General features: G+C 39.2%; 1 protein-coding gene across 2 annotated transcripts in view; it reads right to left on the bottom strand.

The window, feature by feature from the left end:
• The window catches only part of tsnare1 (T-SNARE Domain Containing 1), a 265495-nt gene that overhangs the window by 7551 nt on the left and 236144 nt on the right, over window positions 1–21800 (bottom strand). The window contains exon 12 of one of the 2 annotated variants that reach the window (XM_034917187.2): window positions 4005–4068. The exons of the other annotated variant lie outside the window; for it this stretch is intronic. The gene's annotated coding sequence lies outside the window, so the exon portion shown is untranslated. Of the gene's footprint in view, window positions 1–4004; window positions 4069–21800 lie in introns of those variants that run through there. 2 annotated transcript variants of the gene reach the window in all.

Raw genomic sequence — 21800 nt, 5'->3', positions numbered from 1 at the left:
AACGGCTTAGCCGTCCTGTGTTAGTTAGGTTCCTGTGTGTGTAGTTAGTGCTCGATAAGAGCTAGGTGTTTATTTGTTTTTGTGTGTTTGATTTTTGTGTTTATTAAAAATAGCGCACCAGCGCTTAAAAATCCATTTCATTGTTCTGGGTCGTATTTTTAAAGGGGCAACGAACCCGAGTGAGTTGTGCTTTGTCACATATGGTGGAGAATGCGGGCAGAGTGTGTGGGCACCCCTACGACCCAGAAAATGGATTTTAAAGAATTGATCGCAATGATCAATCGTAACACCGCTGCTCAGAAAGAGCAGACAAAGAAGTGGAGACAGGAGTGGGGGCTACCGGATCCGGAGCCGACAGAGCTAGACCTGCTACTCCAAAAGTGGGAGCAAGCAAGAGGTACCCTGCTGACTCCAGCTCCAGAGCCCAGAGGGGAGGAGCCTGCGCTTCCGGAGCCCAGAGGGGAGGAGCCTGCGCTTCCGGAGCCCAGAGGGGAGGAGCCTGCGCTTCCGGAGCCCAGAGGGGAGGAGCCTGCGCTTCCGGAGCCCAGAGGGGAGGAGCCCAGAGGGGAGGAGGTGAAAAGCATACCTCCACCACAGCCCCGACCACCACCCCTACAGTCCAGTTCGGCGCCGCTGCGTCCAGTCCCTCACCCCTTGCTCCTGGACACCCTGCCGGTCTTCCTGGACCTCCCTGTGCTGGACCTGGAGCCCAGGAGTCTGCAGCACTGGCCACAGCTCTGCCCCTGGTTACCTGCTCCGCTCTCCCCGAGCACCCAGACGTCGCTGGGCTGCTGCCAGACGTCGCTGTTGCTCCCCCTGTTAGCTGCTTCGCTCCCCCTGGGTGATCGGACATCACTGCGCCAGTTCCCAGGGGAAGACCTGTGTCCACTGCGGCATCCTCCAGTGCCCCGGCCTACGCTTCGGTCGGCCCTGTTAGCCCGGTGGGGTCCCGTGTCGCCGGTTTGCGGTCCCTTCCTGGCAGCGCCGTAAGGACCGACCCATGGGTGGTCTTTTAAGGGTGGAGGGAGGTGGCCGTGGTATGGCCGGTGTCTTGAAAAGACATGGGGGGGGATGTGTGAGACAGCAGGGAGGGGGTTAAATCCTCCCTGCAGAAAACATGTGCAAATGCACATTGGTTGATGTAATTGTTTTGTTTTATTATTTAATTATCCCCTGCACCTGGTGATCATTGTAAATTAGGACCAGGTGCAGGGTATTTAAGAGAGGCAGCTAGTCTGCTCATTGCTGTTGTATAGAAGGAGGCAGATAGTGTGCTCTGTCTCCAAGCAGTCAGACAGAAGTAAGTGCTGTGTCAAACCTGTGTGGTTTAATTAAGTTTTGGGGCAGGGAAACGGCTTAGCCGTCCTGTGTTAGTTAGGTTCCTGTGTGTGTAGTTAGTGCTCAATAAGAGCTAGGTGTTTATTTGGTTTTGTGTGTTTGATTTTTGTGTTTATTAAAAATAGCGCACCAGCGCTTAAAAATCCATTTCATTGTTCTGGGTCGTATTTTTAAAGGGGCAACAAACCCGAGTGAGTTGTGCTTTGTCACAATACCTATCTAATAAAACTGTTTCCGATATTCATGTTCAGTTTACTTCAGTATTCAGAGCTGTTCAAAGATACCCAAAACTTTAAAACTCACCCCTAGAGATCCGGTCAACGAGTTTGGCATTGACGAATTTCACATCGATGGTAATGTGCTGTTTTGTACTTCATGCAGCAAGGCTGTAGATTACACTCGTAGGCAGACCATTATAGAACACATGGGAAGCGCTAAACATAAATTGAATGCAAGGAAACGTAAACAAGATGAGGCAGAAACAGCAGGGCCATCGAAAACACTGCAACGGACCACTGTGTTTGGATAATTTCAACGTCTTACAACTGCCAAAGAACGTCGTGAAACTGTTGTTTCAGATTTTGTCAAAATGTGTACAAAGTGGATCAACCGGCAGTTGGAGATCTTTTCAGCAAGCACATTAGGGAGGTGGTGCTATTACAAAGTCAGACCAATTGTAGCTGAAATGCTGCAGCTCTATTTTAACAATAGCCATCCGGATGACGAAGACTCGGAGTTGAACTAACATGATTTTTTTTACAATAGGGAACTATTTGTAATATTTGAAGTAAAAAAAAATAATATGTTTGTTTGTTTTATTGAATAATGGTGCTGGTAAGCTTGCAACTTGCTTAGAATTTGAAAGTGTAACCACTTTAATTTTATTTATTTATTTATTTACAGATGCATTTACACTGTAATACAAGGTTACAGTTCAAGAATAATTAAAGTTATAAACTAAAATGCACTTCCTATGTTAACTGTTACCCAATAGTACTGTGTGTGTGTCTATAACATGGCATAGAAAACACATTTTTAGCCCCTGTATTTTACTCATGGAATAACACAGATTTTTCTTTATTTATCAGAGAATTCTATTTTTTTATACTAGGATCCCTGATGAACAGGGAGATGGAATTGTGCCTGCCAATCGGTTATCTATCCTCAGTCCTTTCTATTTACAATCAAATGAACTCGTCACCCAATACTTAATTATATTTCTACATTTCTCTTAGTTTCAATGTATTCAGTGAAAAAAAGTAGTTGCAGGTCTTTGACAGAGAAAGAAAGAATATTGGTTATAAATCTCCCTCCCAGCCTGTGAGGGCATGGTTTAAAGGGAACAGAGTACCTCGGACTGGGTGGTCAGACAATTCATTCCAAGGGTTAGGTGGAAGTCGGCCATCTAGAAAGGGGGTCACTATCCCTCTAATTTGTACATGCAAAAAATAAAAAATAGCCCTCCTATGTTACCAGATCCCCACCAGAATTTTAGTCGCCACACCAGCCCCCCCGCCCTTAGTTTCTGTCTCTGTCTCCTATTGCCTGCAGTGCTTGAAACTTAAATACAATTTGCAATTTGAAAAAAAAAAAAAAAAAAAAGATTTTATAAAATATACATCTTTAACCTTTTTCCCCCTTTTTCTCAGTAATATTGGTTTTGTCTGTAAGCATGAGTCTGCCTTGGTACTGTTTTATTGCGGATATGAAAGACATTTTCGCCACCCTCAGAAGGCAGAATGGAGTACAAATGCACCCCAAAATATTACCATGTGCACTTTGAAGAGGGATTGCTCCAGTTTCCGGACACTCTTAGTATCAATATGAAAGTAATCCATTAAAGTGTAATCACATGTAAGGATATCCCGTGATCTTCATTATTGTAACATTTGAAGCAATTGACACTTAAAGACGGAAGCTCTCAAGAGTGCATCTCGCTCACAATCGCTTAAGCGATAACATTACACCTCAGCTGAATGCTGTCCAGCATAGAAAACAGACTGCATGCGTCCAGATGGGTAAGAGGACATCCAGGAGAGACAGGTTCCAGAGATCACAGCATACTTCTGAAGGCAGTCAAGAAGAATGCCATCATCTATGGTGTTAGAAGCAGCTGTTAGGTCAAGGAGGACAAGCACAGAGGGAGCATCAGCATTGAGCAGGAGATCATTCACAATCCAGAGCAGAGCAGTTTCAGTACTGTGATGCGACTGGAAACCAGACTGTAGACATTCAAGTCAGCCGGATCAAGGGAGGGTTTTTTGAGTACCAGCATAACTCGGGCAAGTCCAGAGACAGGTTGAGAGCTTATGGCAAACCCAAACAGTCCAAATGTATACAAGACTGAGGGAAGCCTGCTGTTAGAGCCCTAACAGCCTTCGCATGGTGCTGCAAGCAGTCACCAAGACAGCAGCAAGATACTGTGGCAGAGACTGCAAGCAATCTCAGCCGAAGCGTGTATCTCGGTAGCTGTATTTGTGTTTCTGCAAAAAAAAAAAAAAAAACAGAAAAGACACACACACAAGAGAAAAAACTCACAGAAAAAGTAATGATAATATTACAGTTCAAATAATAATAAAATTTTTTTTTTTTTTTTTAAAAAGCTAACTTTTATTTTAACTCCAACCGGAGCTAAGCCACCTGTAAGCAGAGCACAATTAGCGAATAAATATATGCAGAATAAAATTAAAAAGTACTCATCTGTCTATGGCTGTCCTGTCAGGTTCAGTCCTGTGAAAGGAAAATTGATTCTGGTATCTGTGTGTGCAGTCTTCTTATGCCCTTGGGGGGGTGGGCATGACTGCGTCTCGGGCGCTGATACGCAGCTTTAGTATAATCCATTCAGGTTTGGGGTCTTTAGGAGGTAAACATATTTGATCGGGAATCTCACCTTTCTCTAAACCTTGCCCCTGCCAGTTTGCTAATGATACCCCTTTGTCGCGTATAGTCGAAATAGTAGATCACAGCATTTCCCACATGTACACTTTCCTGTGCATATACATCACCAAGCGCATTACAGTGAGCGCATGAAGAACAGTCCCCAATAAAATGAGCCTCTGACAAGCTCGCTGAGAACACAGTCCACACTCCCTTCAGTGGAATTAATGAGCTCCTATTACATCCAGAGTGTGTTAGCGGAGCTGTCAGAATCTTCAATGTGAGCAACCAGTGAGAATCAGACTTTAAAGGACATTAACACAAATCAAATGAACCCATCAGAAAACAAAGTGAAAAATAAATTTAAGTAAAAAAAAAGCCACCATGCACAAGCAAGGCTCTGCCTTGTTAATGATTTTTGACTTCCAGAGAAATGGCCGAGGGACTTTATTGGGCTTAATAACAGTATAGCACAGTTCACACTGTTCATACCAAATGAATAAGCTTCTTAGGAGACAGTTCCAATCCCTTTACTGATTAGAATCCTGATTAAAAGACTTTACTAAGTGTCTGTCTGTGCTGTGTTTACCTGGTAAATGGACAGAATCTAACCATTAAAAACAGCAACTCTCAGTTTACCTTTTTTATTCCCATCTCTTTGCTGTAGCTACCCCATAAACAGACAGACAGACAGAATGCTCTCAGTTCCTTACATCACAAGCATGGAGGATGGCAGATGCCCTGTACTTGTAAATATTTATATTTTGTAAGAGTTGGCAGGAAGGGGTTAATAAAACAGTCCCTGCCTGACAACAAGTGAGAATGTGGTGAAGCTAAATTGGATAATACATTTCCAATTTAGTGTGACCACATATATACAAAGGAGGAGCTGGGAGACAACTCCTCAGAATTAGCTTATGATGAAGAGCAGCAGCTTCTGTGCTCTTTGGCCCATCACCATGCAAGCATTGCTTGGGTGGCCATGGTTTTGTTTCTTTGTTTCAAATTTTTATTTACTGTATTTGATTATAAAAATAAAAGTGCGCTCCCCAGCACTAAACTACATTTCCTGTCTTCTGCATGCGCTGTGAGGGCCACCAGCTGCCCTCACACAAGACACTAAACAGAACTCTCTATTCTGCAATAAAGATAAAATACGGCTTCATTCTCTGGCGCTGTCAGAACCTCTTTATAACCATTTAACACAAAACCTCAAAACCTCTTAATCCAATTGCACCAAGCAAACATAAAATAATGTATTTTTTAAATTAGCACAAAAGCACCCCCAAGATATTATTTTGTGGATGTTACAATTATTGAACAGTGGAATTATTGGTGCCCGAGGCTGCGGTTTAGGATGGGATTCATGGCGATGGGCTTAATAACATTAAAACATGCCATACATCTCTATCTATCACTCACCGCCAATGGGTCCTGCAGGAGGTCATTATTGCGCTTTGGTGACGGGTGCCAGGGGCTCGCAGCTCCAATCGGGCCAGAGGTTGGCCACTGGGAGTGCGTAGTTATTTACCTTCCTGCTTTTTATATAACTATAAAAAATTGATCGGGGGCAGAGATCAGAGGCAGGATGTCTATGAGCTGCCCAGGAAGAATAGACAATAGCCTGAGCAAGACAAACAGCACCTCTGTTTGTTAAATTTATCTGGTTCCCGTTTCCAGTTGCTCGACATCTAAACATTATACAACACAGGTAATATTAATTTGCTCTGTGAAATAAAGACGTCCCTGTATACCCCAACATTTTTTGATTCTGCCAATAACTTGTGGTAAGGAATAATCTCAACGGGATAACAGAAAACTGTTATGTTATAAAACAAGTAATAAACAAATCAAATTGTTCATTTCAAGGATCCTGTTTGCACCTAAATGGATTCAATATGTTCCTTTGTGTCAATAAACCTCAACCACCATATTTGCACAGTGCCAGTATACAATGTATATTTGGATTTGACACTTGGTGTGAAAATTAACACATTTAATATGAGGGGGAATGAGGCTGTGCAAACAAATGTGGTGTCTCTGTGTGTAGTGTCAGCCACAGTCATTAGATTGTTCAGTGTGCCTGGGACTCGGGCTATTGATTCAGAAAAACTAAGCTGTTCTCCTTGTGATAGCCATCATTGCTCACACACATTAACTGATTGATCATAGACAGGTCTCTGGAAAAGACACAGGGGAGAAGGGGACTGGTCCAGATTAACCTGGGACTTTCTTAAGGCTGGCAGCTTCCTAATTGCAATAATAATAATAATAATAATAATAATAATAATAATAATTTCCATTACATGAGAGTAGATGTTAAAACTTCATGTTGATCTGAACTCAGCTTTCATCAAGATAAGCGCCAACTAAGATGTAGCTTTACAGTAAACTAATGTGATCCATATGTGTCTCCATCCATTTGCATTTCTTTCCATCTGATGATGTAGATATCCTTCTGCCTGAAGGGTAATGCTGGCTCCAGGGATGAGCTTATTTTGCCACCCCAGCACATCAGTATCCTAATTGAAATAATAATAATAATAATAATAATAATAATAATAATAATAATAATAATAATAATAATAATAATAATAACTAGAAGTTGCAAGCAACTTTACAGCTTCCAAGGAGTTATTGTGAAATTTAAGCATTTTGATTGGTTGAAAAAATCATATATGGGTTCCTATATGTGTTCCATAGTAACCATGACCCTATCTGCACTCTAATGAGTTATTAGCACGTTTTGCAATTGACCTTTAGCAGAGGTCAGCAGTCACGGGCAAGGACGTTTTTTGATAGAGCATATATGGTTTCCTATGTGTGTTCCATAGTAACCATGACCATATCTGCACTCTCTAAACAGTTATAAGTTTGTTTTTCATTTGACCTTTAGGAGAGGTCAGAGGTCATGGTCAAGGGCATTTTTTTTAAAGAGCATATAATTCTATAGTAACTATGACACTGTCTGCACTCTCAGAGAAGAAGACGTTTGAATATTTTTGACAAATCCAATATGGCTACCGAACCATGTGACCAATCAACTTCTGTTGAACAAATCTAAATCTAGGGCATAAGGGTAGTCTGTGCCCCAAGTTTCACATTTCTACCATAAGCGGTTTCGGAGAAGATTTTTTTTTAATTGCCCAAAATTCTTCATGTGACCTATGACCTTAATTTTCATGCTGACACAACTTCCCACTGAGCTCTACCATCATGTGAAGTTTCCTATTTGGAGCCTCATGTAGCTATAGCTACCTGGAATGGCTGAAAATACAAAATGATCAGCAAAATGAAAAAGAAGATCACCGTGACCAATATCCTCTGCATGCATGTGTATGTAAAACTGGAAACTGTGCTGTATATACAGAGATACAGATCCCTCCTTATACCCTCGCATTATGATACATTCAATAACTTCCTAGAATGTCAAGGTATCTGGTTTCTTTTAGAATAGAGGCTATGTTGGTAAGCAACATGAAGTAGGAAGCTATTACTGGAATATACTTTTTGCACATATCTACATATCAACATATGGTATATCTTTCTTTCAATGCAGCATTCCATTTACAGAATACATACAGATATTTTGGGGAGTTTCTTTAGTTTTTTTGCAGGTTGGCCCAATTGTTTTTTACTGATCTCAGTCCAGGAACAAGCCATTTCTCCATGTCTTTGCCAGAGATTACGAACCAATCTTTCTGCAGGAACGGCAATCCCTGAGGCAAGATGTGTGTCTGCAGGAGGCTGTCCTAATCCTCATTGCTCATGGTCTCCACAATCCTATAGTCATCTCATGTACCAGGGCTTCATCCTTGCAGGAAACTCTCCACAACTAGCATTATCACAGCAGTCTGCAGAAATATACCTTGCTTTCAGCTGATCAGCCACTGTCAGTGAGTGACATTCATGGACAAAGAGCTTTCCAATTCTAGTAACATTTACTATTCTCACCAGATGGCCAAAGTTTGTGTTGGCTATAGGAAAGGATTTCCTCGTCATCTATTTATAATGTAACACCATACTAATCATTGTACCCATCCAATATCCATAGAGCATGTCTCTGAATATGTTTTCAGCTGTGCTGTTGTCAAACATGATACACCTGATATAGTGGTCCTGGTTTCACACTGGTTTTAAATACAAATTAAGTTGGTAATCCCTCCATATTACACCTATTTAGTGGTATTGTACCATGTCAAAGTAGTGTTCAAATGCAACCTTAAACCCTGTAAGCCTGGTTAGACACAGTAACTTTGGGCGACTGTTCCACAGCTTCCAAGCTGGGCTAAGTCAGCGGCATCCACATGGATGAAGATGGTAAAAAATTGCTGCCAAAAGGCTTTGTAAAGTCCTCTTAAAGGCACATGATTTTTTTTGTTCTTGAAGCCTGGCAAACATACAGTGGGTGGTCTAGTAAATATTTCCAGTGTACAGTGTCCAGTGTAATCACCAGCTGGCTCGAGAGAATAAAATGAGAAAGATGGCTGAGATTCAATAGCAAAATGTGTATTCAGTATATAATGCCTACTAGTCCCTGATATCAGTCTGATATCAGTGTGGAACACCCTTCAAAAGCCAGATGGCTTGCATGAGATGGACATTACTCAATACTGATTGAAATGGTAGTTTAAACCTGGCACAACAAAGCTGAACAAAAAAAGGAAAAAATGATAGTGTACTCTGTACAGCGCTTTGTTAATTGTGCCATATGAAATAAAATGACAAAATAATGATACCCTGGTTTTCTCATATGCACAAATTGTTATTTTATTTTTTTAAAATAAACTAACCAATAAAAAATTCCACCTCTACTACAACTACTAATAACATTATTATTAATGAACAACTGTTCATGATGACAAGAACACATTGCGGCTTAGTTTATCGACATTTTTTTTTTCCATTACTCCGACTTTTAATCGATATTATATATTTCATTTTACAGTCCTCTGTAGTTCAGCCAGATTTAATACTGTATCTAGTCAGTGCATATACTAAGCTGGGGAAAGGAAAAGCATTCCACTGTTTTTCAGGCCAGGTAGGATCTGGGTCTAACAAGAAGAATTTTACATTGGGTCGGGTCAGGTTGATTAATTTGGACCCGTGAAGACCTCTACTTCACAGCCATTGCTTAACTACTCTTATCTGAAATGACAGGTATTTGCACATTTTAAACTTCATTTTTCCCTAAAGTCAACAAAATATAGCAATTTAGAACAAAGTACTGAACGCAAGCTAGAATAACATCCTCTCGTAGTTTCATGCCAGCTAATCTAATAAATAAAACAGTTCTTCCATTACAGATACCTTGCAATATCAACAATACTTTGTCTTTTCATAATTGATTTGCGAAACCACATGGGAAATTAGCAGTCACAGTCAATATGACAGTGCTGGTTGCGGGTAGAGAATGCTTCGATAATCACAAGGCTTTTCTCTGGTGCTGGCTCCCTGCTGCAGGTATTTAGAAAGCTCTGGGTACTGCTTTCTACTTGCTGTCAGCTCCTACAGGACATTATATTCACTTTCTCTCCCTCTTTTGCAGGTACAGTAAACTAGCTTTTGGCAGCCCCAGTAGTGCTGCATAAAATTTATTTTGTACACAATGGGTTCTCTCACCTTCCCATTCTCTTATCTTTATTTTTTGGCTTTCCACACTCTCCCTGCATTCCTGTTTCCACTTCCTCCTACCCCAAACTGCTTCTTAAGAAAGTGTGTTGACTGTCCATTTTGTTTAGAATCCATGACGTTAGAAACCTGTCCTATACTCATGTTTTTTTTTCTTTTTCAATTTCTCTTCCACTACTTCTCTTCCTGCAGCTCTCTCCCTGTCTTTCTTCCTTCATTTTAAAACTCTTTCTAATTTATTTTCCTATCTCTCCCCCCCCCCCGTCTCTAACCTCTCTTTCTCTCTGTCCACTCCCTCAGCCCTATCCACCATGCAGAGTGGATAACTCACTCTCTTCTCTCTGGGATTGTTAAAGTACCTATTGACAAGACCTTTTCACCTAATACTCCCCTGGAGCTGCTTCGCTTTGCTGTTTTGATTTGGAGTAGAGAGACTGAAATTTAATAAAAACTGTTCAGTCTTCAGTTCTCGCCTTGTTAGACAGCTTGCAAGGGTCAATTTCCTGGCCCCTCTTTCTCCATTGGGATCTACAGCATTTATTTTTTTCCTACAATAATTCTGTCATGAGAAAGATTGGTCACTGTCCTGTCTGTTTAGATTCACACTTATATATTTCACTGGTCTTCCCAGAGCCTGTATGTATTTTAGGCATGTGCATGAAGTTGGAACCTGAATGCCACACCCTACTGATTTTGGTAGTTTTTATAACTCAAATGAGTCACAGTAACAAATCACTGTCATCTGTAGTGAGGAGTGAAATGTTCTTGTCCAGACCCCTACTCGCATCTAATTCAATGCTATGCTGAAAGTCAAAAGGGTCTGATTTTCTATTCTTTTTTAAGGTACAATTGAGTATAATTGAGTTTACTGGGATTTTTAAACTCAAGAAATCTGTTCAGTGCAGATATCCCCTGCCTTTTCTGCCTTTTTTTTTATAAGCCACAATAACTGTGATGCGAGAAGTATTTATTTTTCAGAGACTGACCGAAATATGTGTATGTATGACTTTGTCAGTGTGTGTTGTGTGAGTGCGTGTTTTAGTGTGTGTGTGTGTGCGCGTGTGTGTGCGTGTGAATGTGTGTGTTCGTAACATTATAGTCTGGCGACAAATAAGCCCCTGGTCGCCATGAAAATTACAAGTTATAAATAATGAAACGGCCTGGTCACCATGGTAACACCCAATAAGTTTTGGGGAGGACAGCTCTCCCAAATTCCTATGCCTGGAATAGGCCTCTGAATAAATAAGAAATCGCCAAGCCTGGCTGCACCTGGCTATCAAGGTCAAATGTTGCAAAAAGAATCATTTTAATTAAGGGAGAAGCTGCTCTTTGTTCCAGTGAGTTGTACAGTCAGTCAGAGAAAAGGGAGTGTGCTGTCAACATCTAACAAGCAGTCAGAAGAGCGGAGAGCTCCCAAGAATATTCAACCGCAACACTACAGAATGTGGTTAAAATTCTGAGAAACTTCTTACAAAAATCTTACAAAAAGGATATAAAGAGAACTCGACCAACTAGATCGCCATCGAAGAAAGAGGAAAGGCCAATGAACATTGAGCCAATAAATTGATGAGCTGATTTGGCCTGCTGGCACTGGTCAAATTTACAGCAAGATTTCCTATATACAGAGCAAGACTGGGTTGCCTAACCAGGAGCCCAGGCAATCTTACTGCAAGCCGGCCTCTGACGCAAATGGAATCACAGACAACTGAATCATAAACTACATCAACTCTGCAAGGCAAAAGATGAGTATTCCCCAATCAACTAAAAGAGATTTGTAATACATGTATAAGCAGAGAGAGAGAGAGAGTTATATTATGTGGCCATAAGTCACTGTACTGTATAAACCAGGGGCAGGGGAATAGCTGGTGGAAACCATTTAATAGTCAGAGTGAAGTGATCTACTGAAGTTCATAAAATTTAAGTAAAAAATAAATTTAAAAAATCACATACTGATCACATACATTTACTTTTATTTGCATAAACATTGCTTATTTTGCATGCAAGCTGCTCCATGGGCGCGGTTGACAGCAATATCAGTTGATGGAAAATCTGGCTTCTCTATGCCTACTGCTTCCCATACAGTCACTGGAGGAGTGGAGGACAAGGGAGATTGTGCCTAGCCAATCATATTCCTCCTACTTTCATCTCGCAACATCACACACATTAACACAGCCGAGGAGGCGGGTCTCCTTCTGTCTGCCAATCATTGGTCGTAACTTCTCCCTAAACGCTAACGTGTGTTGATTGTGTGTGGAAGGCAGCAGTAGAAAGAGAATGAGAAGCAGTGAACGATGATACCATAACTCTGATTCTCATTTTTTTGGAATATGTTAAAGAAACAAAAACCAAAATCAAATAATGTAATTACATTACATCTCACTAAATGTAAATATTTCGGTTATTTTGGGGTAATCAAACATACAAATGCATAAAGTGCTTTATTTCAAATGTGCAACACTTGGGTTTCCGTCATAATTTAAAGTCTGATAATGCCATGGTATTATTTATGACGAGTAAGCTTGTTGATTGGCAGTGAATTATTATTATTATTAATATTTGTTTATTTAGCAGACGCCTTTTTCCAAGGCGACTTACAGAGACTAGGGTGTGTGAACTATGCATCAGCTGCAGAGTCACTTACAACTACGTCTCACCCGAAAGACGGAGCACAAGGAGGTTAAGTGACTTGCTCATGGTCACACAATGAGTCAATGGTTGAGGTGGGATTTGAACTGGGGACCTCCTGGTTACAAGCCCTTTTCTTTAACCACTGGACCACACAGCCTCCTCAGACTGATTTCATTTTTTAATTAGACTTATTTAATTTTTTAACAGATTTCATTTTTTTTTATCATAATCATATTCTTGGCAATTTTTATAATAGGCATAGCAATGTCTGATTATTATTATTATTATTATTATTATTATTATTATTATTATTATTATTATTATTGTGTTGGTATTATTGTCTGGTTTCATGATTGCATATCAGTTATTAGCGTTTTGATTTGTTGGTGTATCGTATAGTAAACAAACAGAAGTGTTTAGGTAAATTGCAGCATTGTATTGAATAGCATTGTTTCAAATGTAAACAGTAGTGAAAAAGTCAGACCTGCTGCCAATATTTTATGCCACCCCAATTTCTGGAGCCACCAGCCGCTACTGCTTAAGTTCAGTAATTGGTGCTAGAATAAATAAAGAATGAATAAGAACAAATATAATGGCTGTTAAATTTAGGTGCTGTGGATTCTAATTAAGAGATCTATAATTAACTAACAGATTGCTAAAGAGTTGATTACAATTTCATAATATCCTATTAATTAGAATTTACTGGGTTTGTATTTCGATAATGTTCCTGACTGATATATATTCAAACAGTTATCCTATTTACATGTTATATTCATGCTATTCGCTTATTGATTTAAGAACTTTGCTATTATTATAGAAAGACAAATATAGATCATTGATGAATGCTTGCTTTTACTTATAATTGACATGTCACATTGAAGCTGAAATATTACCTGAATATTATCTATTGCTAAACTTAATGTACTGATTATTTTGACACAAATTTTGTTTCTTACTTTTGTACCGTAACTCACTATGATCAAATGTATAGACTATGTTTGAATAGAACAGTGTTGTGTTATTATTGCTTGACTGTGTTTCATTTTCTGAATCTTGAGCTTGGTTGGAAGTAATAAATAATCGAGAGTGCTAATTAATTAAAACCATTACAAATATCAACTAGTTACTCTTGATTAATTTTAGAGAATACATGCATAATTAGAGAGAATACATGCACGTCTTCAGCCATATGACCTAACGTGGTGAACTCATTGGTTGCTGACTTTGAGACTTGCGAGTGGGTATAACAAACTAGCTGATGCGAGGGAATCGTATCATAACATATAAAACATGTTTAAAGCATCACACACTATCCAATGCGACTGAAATTTCAGGGCTGTCAGTTAACTTCTGCGATTAACGTGTTCATTTTTTTGGAGATTAATTATTTTAACGCGTGTTAATCACACTTCTGTGTCTTGAGCCTTTCGGCACACCGTACTTCATTCCCGCCCGCAGCAACACTGAATTGAGTGTGAGTGCAGTTACTGTTTAAATAGAAAGTTGGTCACTGAACCGCATAATGGAGCAAAGCACTAAAAATGAATGGGAGGGTTTATTTTTATTTTTTTTCTAAAACGTTCTGACGGCTCACTGGACAGAAAGACACTTACTTGTCTACTTAAGTGTGTGTAAAGTGTTGCAAAATCCAGGACTTGCTTCAACAAGTAAGTAAGCTAGAAATGGAGCTGTACGAAATGACAGAGCAACAGGAGCTTGAGGAGCTGACAAACCAAGTTCTTGGAAGTTTTCACCCCTAACGGACAGAAAGCCACCAGGGAGATAGAGGGTTGAAACAGCTGTATTCAGGTAGGCAGAGATAGGGAAAAAAAGAAACATTGTCAAACACAACCACCACAAATCAAAACATCAAACAAATTTGAGCCACTTCACAATTTAGATGATCAAAACCAGCATCAAGAGAATGAAAGGAATAACATCCAGGACATGATAAACACTGCTGGCCAGGCAGCAAAAAGAAGGGAGGTCACACACATCGCTGATAATGTGGACAGGCTCCTAGAACGAACAGGAGACGACCCGGTAGTGGTCGTCCACATCGGTACAAACAACATTGGAAGAGACAGGCCAAGATCCCTGCAAAACAAATTCAGAGAGCTAGGAAGGAAATTAACAGACAAGAACAAAATTGTGGTATTTTCTGGGATACTACCGGCACCTTGCAAAGGACCATATGGACAGCTGGAAATACAAAACCAAAATGCATGGCTGAAATCATGGTGCACACAGGAAGGTTTCATCTTTCTTGAACATTGGAGCACATTCTACAACAAGGACTATCTATATAGGACTGCACTTAAACAAAAAGGGAACCAATCTACTCGGAGAAAGGATCCTTGAGGAGGTCCAGAAGCATTTAAACTAGAAAGGAAGGAGGGAGAAAACAAAAGAACAGAAGGGAGACCACCTCAAAACAAGGGCAACAACTCACATAAGACAGCCATTAAATGTATTTATCTAAATGCTAGAAGTCTCAGAAACAAAATGTTATAACTTGAAGCTACTGCACTAACAAGTAACTACGTTGTGATAGGTGTTACAGAAACTTGGTTGTCTGAGAGTGATGGAGACGAATATAATAGTGGGTACACACTATATAGGAAAGACAGGCAGGACAGAAGAGGAGGAGGGGTAGCGCTATACATAAGAAATAGTCTTGAAGCCCAAGTGTTAAATCTGGACGAAGAAAACAACGCCAAATCAATATGGGTCAGAATAAAAAATCCCCAAGAGGATGATTATGATAAAACAAAAATTCAAAGGGCATAATAGGAGCATGCTATAGACCGCCAAAATCAGACACCGCGCAAAATAATCTGTTATACAATGACATTAGACATGCGTATAGCAAAGGAGAAGCCATACTAATGGGGAATTTCAACTTCCCCATATAAAATGGGGAAACCCAGTGGGGAGCACGACGGACAAAATTGAGATGGAGGAAATGACAAATGACTGCTTCCTAATGCAATTTGTCAAGGCACCGACTACCGGGGAGGCATGCCTTGATTTAGTCTTTTCAAATAACGAAGACAAATAACTAAAACAGAGTTCAGAGAGCCATTGGCAAACTCAGACCACAACATGGTCTCATTTGAAGTAATGACTAAATCTAAGGTTTACAATTTTAGAAAAGCAAACTATGAAGGTATGAAACAGAGACTAACAGTAGATTGGAGTAAAATAGAGAAAACATCCACAGAAAAAGGATGGCTGTTTTTTTAAAAAAATGGAGTACTAGAGGCACAAAACAATTACATCCCAAAAGTAGACAAACCAAAATCTAAAACAAAATGGCCAATATGGTTTAATAGATCAATTACAAAAAATATCCAGAGAAAAAAAGGCACTTTACAGAAAGGCACTTTACCGCCCATTCTACCTGCCCTTATTCCTCTTTATCCCACTATCTTTCCCGTCACACCCCTCTAACCCATCTGATCCTCTCTTTATCAACTCTAACAATTCTATTATAACAATGAACTGGTTTTCTACTCATCTTTTATCACTCATTTCTAAAGCTGGTCTTCCTCCCCAATTGTATTCCCCCCATTCATTCCGTATAGGCACAGCAAAATCAGCAACCAAAGTTAATTAATTTTAAAAAATGGGGCGTTGGCCTTCCTCTGCAATGGAATCTTACATTCACTCTGCTCTCCCTGATATTATTTCTGCTCAAGTCTTACTAGAATACCCAGAGACCGCCAGGACCACCAGAGGTTTCCTCCCCAAAAAGTTTTTTTTCCTGTCCGCTGAGCAGTTAGATTAGCCTTTTAAAAAAATGAAATGTAGCAATGCCAAAATATTTGTTGTAGACGCTATAATTAAATATTAAATCCTAATCTATTAAACTTAAATTTATCAGTGATGTCATTATCCAAATACTAAGACAAGAGTACTTGCATACATAATGTTTTGTGTGAATTAATTACCAAACGTGTGTTGATATCGTGTGTATTCAGACAGACCTTGCAATAAAATGAGCTTAAGTGGGTTGACAAGACAGAGCGTTTAACTGCTTGAGTTTAGTTGTAAGCACATACCAATGTGTAGTTCAGCGGGTTCCAGCTCAAGCTTTTCAGCTGGCCTGTCGATTTGATAGGCTGCTTGGCTGTGTTCTGACTTTTACTCATGAATATGTATTTGACTTCTATTAAATTGATTGGCCAGCTGCGAGGTTCCTTGTAAACCGCAGCCCTATGAACTTGACACAACCCTCAACTCAACTACCAGTGTCAATCACGCACTGTCACACACACATTGAAGTATCCCACTTACTTCAATTCAAAGGTCAATGCTTTTAGGGTTTTTGGTTTTCAGCTTTTATTTCTGAGCGTTCTACCTGCCTTTAATGGTGTAATTAACATCATTAAACCATCTCAGCTTTTTAATTTAGTCATGGAAAAATGATAATAACAAAACAAGCTCACATATTGTTCTACCTATACATTTCTAAGACCACAGTGATGATCGCTTTACCCTCACTGCATGGAGGTTGTTGCTACAACACTAAACCAGATGTTCCATAAAACAAATACATCACCCTGACTAAACTCAAAGAAAATATTTTCAAATTATTGCAATGATTAATTATGTGTTTGCATTATAAAATGCAGAGCAATTCATTTCATTCCTCCACCTTCATGCTGCACGTTATTCGCTGGAGTAGAAAGAAGTCTTAGTTAATCGGCTCATTGCTCTTTAATAGTTGGCAAAAAACATATTTAAATGCAGGTACATTTGTCAGCCCCCCCCCCCCAAAAAAAAAATAAAAAACAGAAACTTTTGATATAATTGAACTGAAATACAGACAGTAATAAACACATCAATTAGAGCAATTGTCTATATACACTACCTGCCACTAATGAAAGGAGAGAAGTGGGAGCTATACAGACTCGACAATAGTAAATAAAAAATAATAATAGTTAAGCATATAGTATGTCGAGCTGCACACTGTTGACGCAACAAAAAACAACCATTTACAGTATACATCCAATTTCAACTGTGTATTGGCCCATTCATCACAGAGCCCAATGTTTGGGTCTTGGGATTAGCTGTGTGACAGTCAAAGATTGTGAAGAGCTTTATATATCAGTGTGACTTGGGAATTTATGCATACACACAACAAGGGATGAAAAAAAAGTTTGATTATATTCGTATGAACTAATATGACTGTGTTGACGTGACTGCTGTGACATTATTTTACATGCCTAAATAAAAACGGTCACATGACAGATGGTTAAAATATTTCAGAAAAAAAGTGTAATATCGTTATTTGAATATTAAATGATTACAAATAATAGTGTTTTGATTACATGACTACATTGTAATATAAAATCCAAGACATTGGATGATCTTGCAGTAAAATAATTATTTTCTTTTAATGCTTTATTTAATTATTTTACCCAAATATCTTGAACAGCTGTGTAATATCGAAAAGGATGATCCTTTACCAATACGCTTATTCGAATTATGAAATTCAATGAGCTTGTGTCAACATAGTACCATAGAAATGTATTAGCACTTCTCAGATATATTGATGGTATTTAATTTGGTTTCAAATGTGACAATAAAATTGACAGAGTAAAGTGGTAGCAGACATGTTGACAAGTCAAAAGAACATAAGAACATAAGAAAGTTTACAAACGAGAGGAGGCCATTCAGCCCATCTTGCTTGTTTGGGTGTTAGTAGCTTATTGATCCCAGAATCTCATCAAGCAGTTTCTTGAAGGATCCCAGGGTGTCAGCTTCAACAACATTACTGGGGAGTTGGTTCCAGACCCTCACAATTCTCTGTGTAAAAAAGTGCCTCCTATTTTCTGTTCTGAATGCCCCTTTATCTAATCTCCATTTGTGACCCCTGGTCCTTGTTTCTTTTTTCAGGTCAAAGAAGTCCCCTGGGTCGACATTGTCTATACCTTTTAGGATTTTGAATGTTTGAATCAGATCGCCGCGTAGTCTTCTTTGTTCAAGACTGAATAGATTCAATTCTTTTAGCCTGTCTGCATACGACATGCCTTTTAAACCCAGGATAATTCTGGTTGCTCTTCTTTGCACTCTTTCTAGAGCAGCAATATCCTTTTTGTAACGATGTGACCTATGTGTTAATCTTGAATATACCCCAAAGCGAGAGGGACCCTTGTATTGAAGCAGCCTGTTGGAAGGCTAGGTAGGGCAGTGGTAATTTACTATCCTTTCACCTTTTAAATATTTAATATCCTTTTTGTAACAAGGTGACCAGAACTGAACACAATATTCTAGGTGAGGTCTTACTAATGCATTGTAAAATTTTAACATTACTTTCCTTGATTTAAATTCAACACTTCTCACAATATATCCAAGCATCTTGTTGGCCTTTTTTATAGCTTCCCCACATTGTCTAAATGAAGACATTTCTAAGTCAACATAAACTCCTAGGTCTTTTTCATAGTTCCCTTCTTCAATATCTCCCATATGATATTTATAATGCACATTTTTATTGCCTGCATGCAATACTTTACACTTTTCTCTATTAAATGTCATTTGCCATGTGTCTGCCCAGTTCTGAATGCTGTCTAGATCATTTGGAATGACCTTTGCTGCTGCAGCAGTGTTTGCCACTCCTCCTATTTTTGTGTCGTCTGCAAATTTAACGAGTTTGCTTACTATACCAGAATCTAAATCATTAATGTAGATTAGGAATAGCAGAGGACCAAATACTGATCCCTGTGGTACACCACTGGTTACCTCGCTCCATTTTGAGGTTTCTCCTCTAATCAGTATGTGGGCAACAGTAGACATAACAGGTAACAATAATTTGTAAAATAATGTTTCATGTTCGCTTGCCTCTTCATTTATAAACACATTTTGTTGATTAAAAAGTGCTGATGCTTTGGTTAGATGCATTTAATCATGGATTTGTGTTAAAACCAAATCAGTTGTTGCAGCTGATGCAAATATAATCCATTAATAAAATTCAATGTTGCTGAATTCACAAGCTATTGTTTTGTTAATATGTCAAATGTTTGGGATACTAACATTTGCTGTCCTAGGTTTCTTTATATAGCAATTTTGGTATTAAGAGATTATGTATACAGTGTTTTCCACGGGCCAAACCCGGACATATTTCTCAGTCAGCCTAGCTCTATCAAAACTGCAGGATACTGTAATACAGTTTAACACAATACCACCTGATCTCGGTACAAATCAACAATCATGCAGTATATGCAGTATTGTGCTCTTGATATTTCTAGTAATCGAACTTGCAAGCCAAACAGTAGCTAAATCATGGTAGGTTAGAGGCTAATCTTACCTGAGACAAGTAGCTGTGGTGATGAGTAACGCTGTAGTAAATCAATGCAATTTCTGAAGCGACGATCCTGTATATGTGCTTTTTTTTTAACAAATAATTTCTGAGCCTGAAAAGCCTGTTTGTGCCGGTCAGAATTATTTTACAGCCATTGTCTCATGGCAAATTTGCCCCCCCCCCCCCCCCCCATAATAAATATTAACAAACATTATTAATAGACGTGAAAAACTATGGCACTATTGGTTGTGTGTCACGTATTGATTGACCAGAATAATATATTTATTGCCTTCTCCAGGGCCCCCTTTGGGGCAGCGGGCCCTGGCAATGGGAGTCACTTCACAATACTGATTCAACAGGTACTTGCATAACACAGCAAATCAGACCAATGTGATCTGGCAAATGAATATGCTCATAGATCTATTACCAGCCAGTGGGTGGGTTTTTCAAAGATAGATAGAACTGTATGCCTTCTGCAGGAAATCTCAGGCAGGTAACACAATTACGGACAGATTTAAAAATATATATATATAATAACCACTAGACCACTCAGCTTCCTAGTCCCTTAGTTGTGTCTGTCTGCCCTCCCTCTGCACTTCATCTATTCTTAAAGCGACTTTTAATGTGACAAATACAAAAAAAGACAAAAACAAACAAACAATCATTATAAAGGTGTATACATATTTGTAAATCAATCCAACAAGTCTTTCACAAGTTATTCATGCCACAAGCTTTCATATAAACAAATAAAACACTATTGTATGTACATTGCAAGCTCCAGCTCCTAGGATCTGACGGATGAAGCCTGTATCTTAATATTTCTTTCTTTCTTGAAAACACATGAATTGATTGTAGTAGAATAAACTGAAACAAAATCAATCCAAAAGCAAGACGTGTCAGTGTAAAAGTGCTGTTGCTATGGAGCTATGGTACTATGGTATCCTGGCCAGCTGAGCTCTTAAAAACTGCAATGACTGCCCATTGATAATCTCATTTAAGCAAAAACACGTATTTGTTATAGATCCACTGCATGCCTTGCAGATGGTAACGAAACAAAAAGACACATCACAGGCTTCCATTATTTGAGCAACAAAAAAAATCATTGATTACTTAAAAAGAAAAATACAATGTAGTTAAGTGGAGAGTAAAATAGAGCACAATTTTTGTAATTGTTTTTTTTTTGCTCTGACCTTACATTGCAGTAGCATCAGAAGCAGGTCTGCCATTGTCGAGTAGGGTTGTATTTGAAACAAAAACACACTGGAAATGTGGAAAAACGCTAAGTTATCAAAAGTGCCCAACCATTTAAAGTAGAGATATCAAAAACACAAGCCAAGTTTCAAGAAACCATTGGGTCAACCTTGCCCAGCACAAAGCAATTAGGCCCCCACCGCTTTGACAGTTGTGCCTATTTGCTTGATGCTGGCCATGGTTGCCCCAATGGTTTCTTCTAACTTAGCTTGTGTTTTTTATACAAGTTAGAAGAAACAATTGGGGCAACCTTGGCCCCCATCAGTTTTACAGTAGTGCCTATTTGCTTTGTGCTGGGCAAGATTGCTAAATGGTTTCTTGAAACTTGGCTTGTGTTTTTGATATCTCTACTTTAAATGGTTGGGCACTTTTGATAACTTGACTTTTTTTGGTTTTTGTTTCAGATATCACTTCTTTTTTCACTTTATAACACACACACACACACATTACGGGAATAGCAAAATTGTTCAACCTATGTTGAGGCAATGTATTGCCATTTGGATAGGGTAAATGTAAATAGTAGCCGAGTCTGTTGAAATGGTTAAGATGTAAATCTGTGTAGCATAGCGGTTACGTAGTTGGAGTGAAAGTATGACTAGTTAGGGCTCAAACCATGACGGGCCATTCGGTTCCCATGATATGTACCATGCCTGGGGTGGTGATAAGGCCCGAGGCATCAGCCAAAGGCCTTCAACCACCCCAGAAGTGGTATATATCATCAGGACTGCACGGCCCAAAGTGGTTTATACAGCTTATAACAATCATTTGG

Source organism: Acipenser ruthenus, chromosome 4 (assembly GCF_902713425.1).
Source record: "Acipenser ruthenus chromosome 4, fAciRut3.2 maternal haplotype, whole genome shotgun sequence".
NCBI classification, from domain to species: domain Eukaryota; kingdom Metazoa; phylum Chordata; class Actinopteri; order Acipenseriformes; family Acipenseridae; genus Acipenser; species Acipenser ruthenus.
Note: the sequence above shows the minus strand (reverse complement) of the source record. Positions and strands in the feature narration are given on the sequence as shown.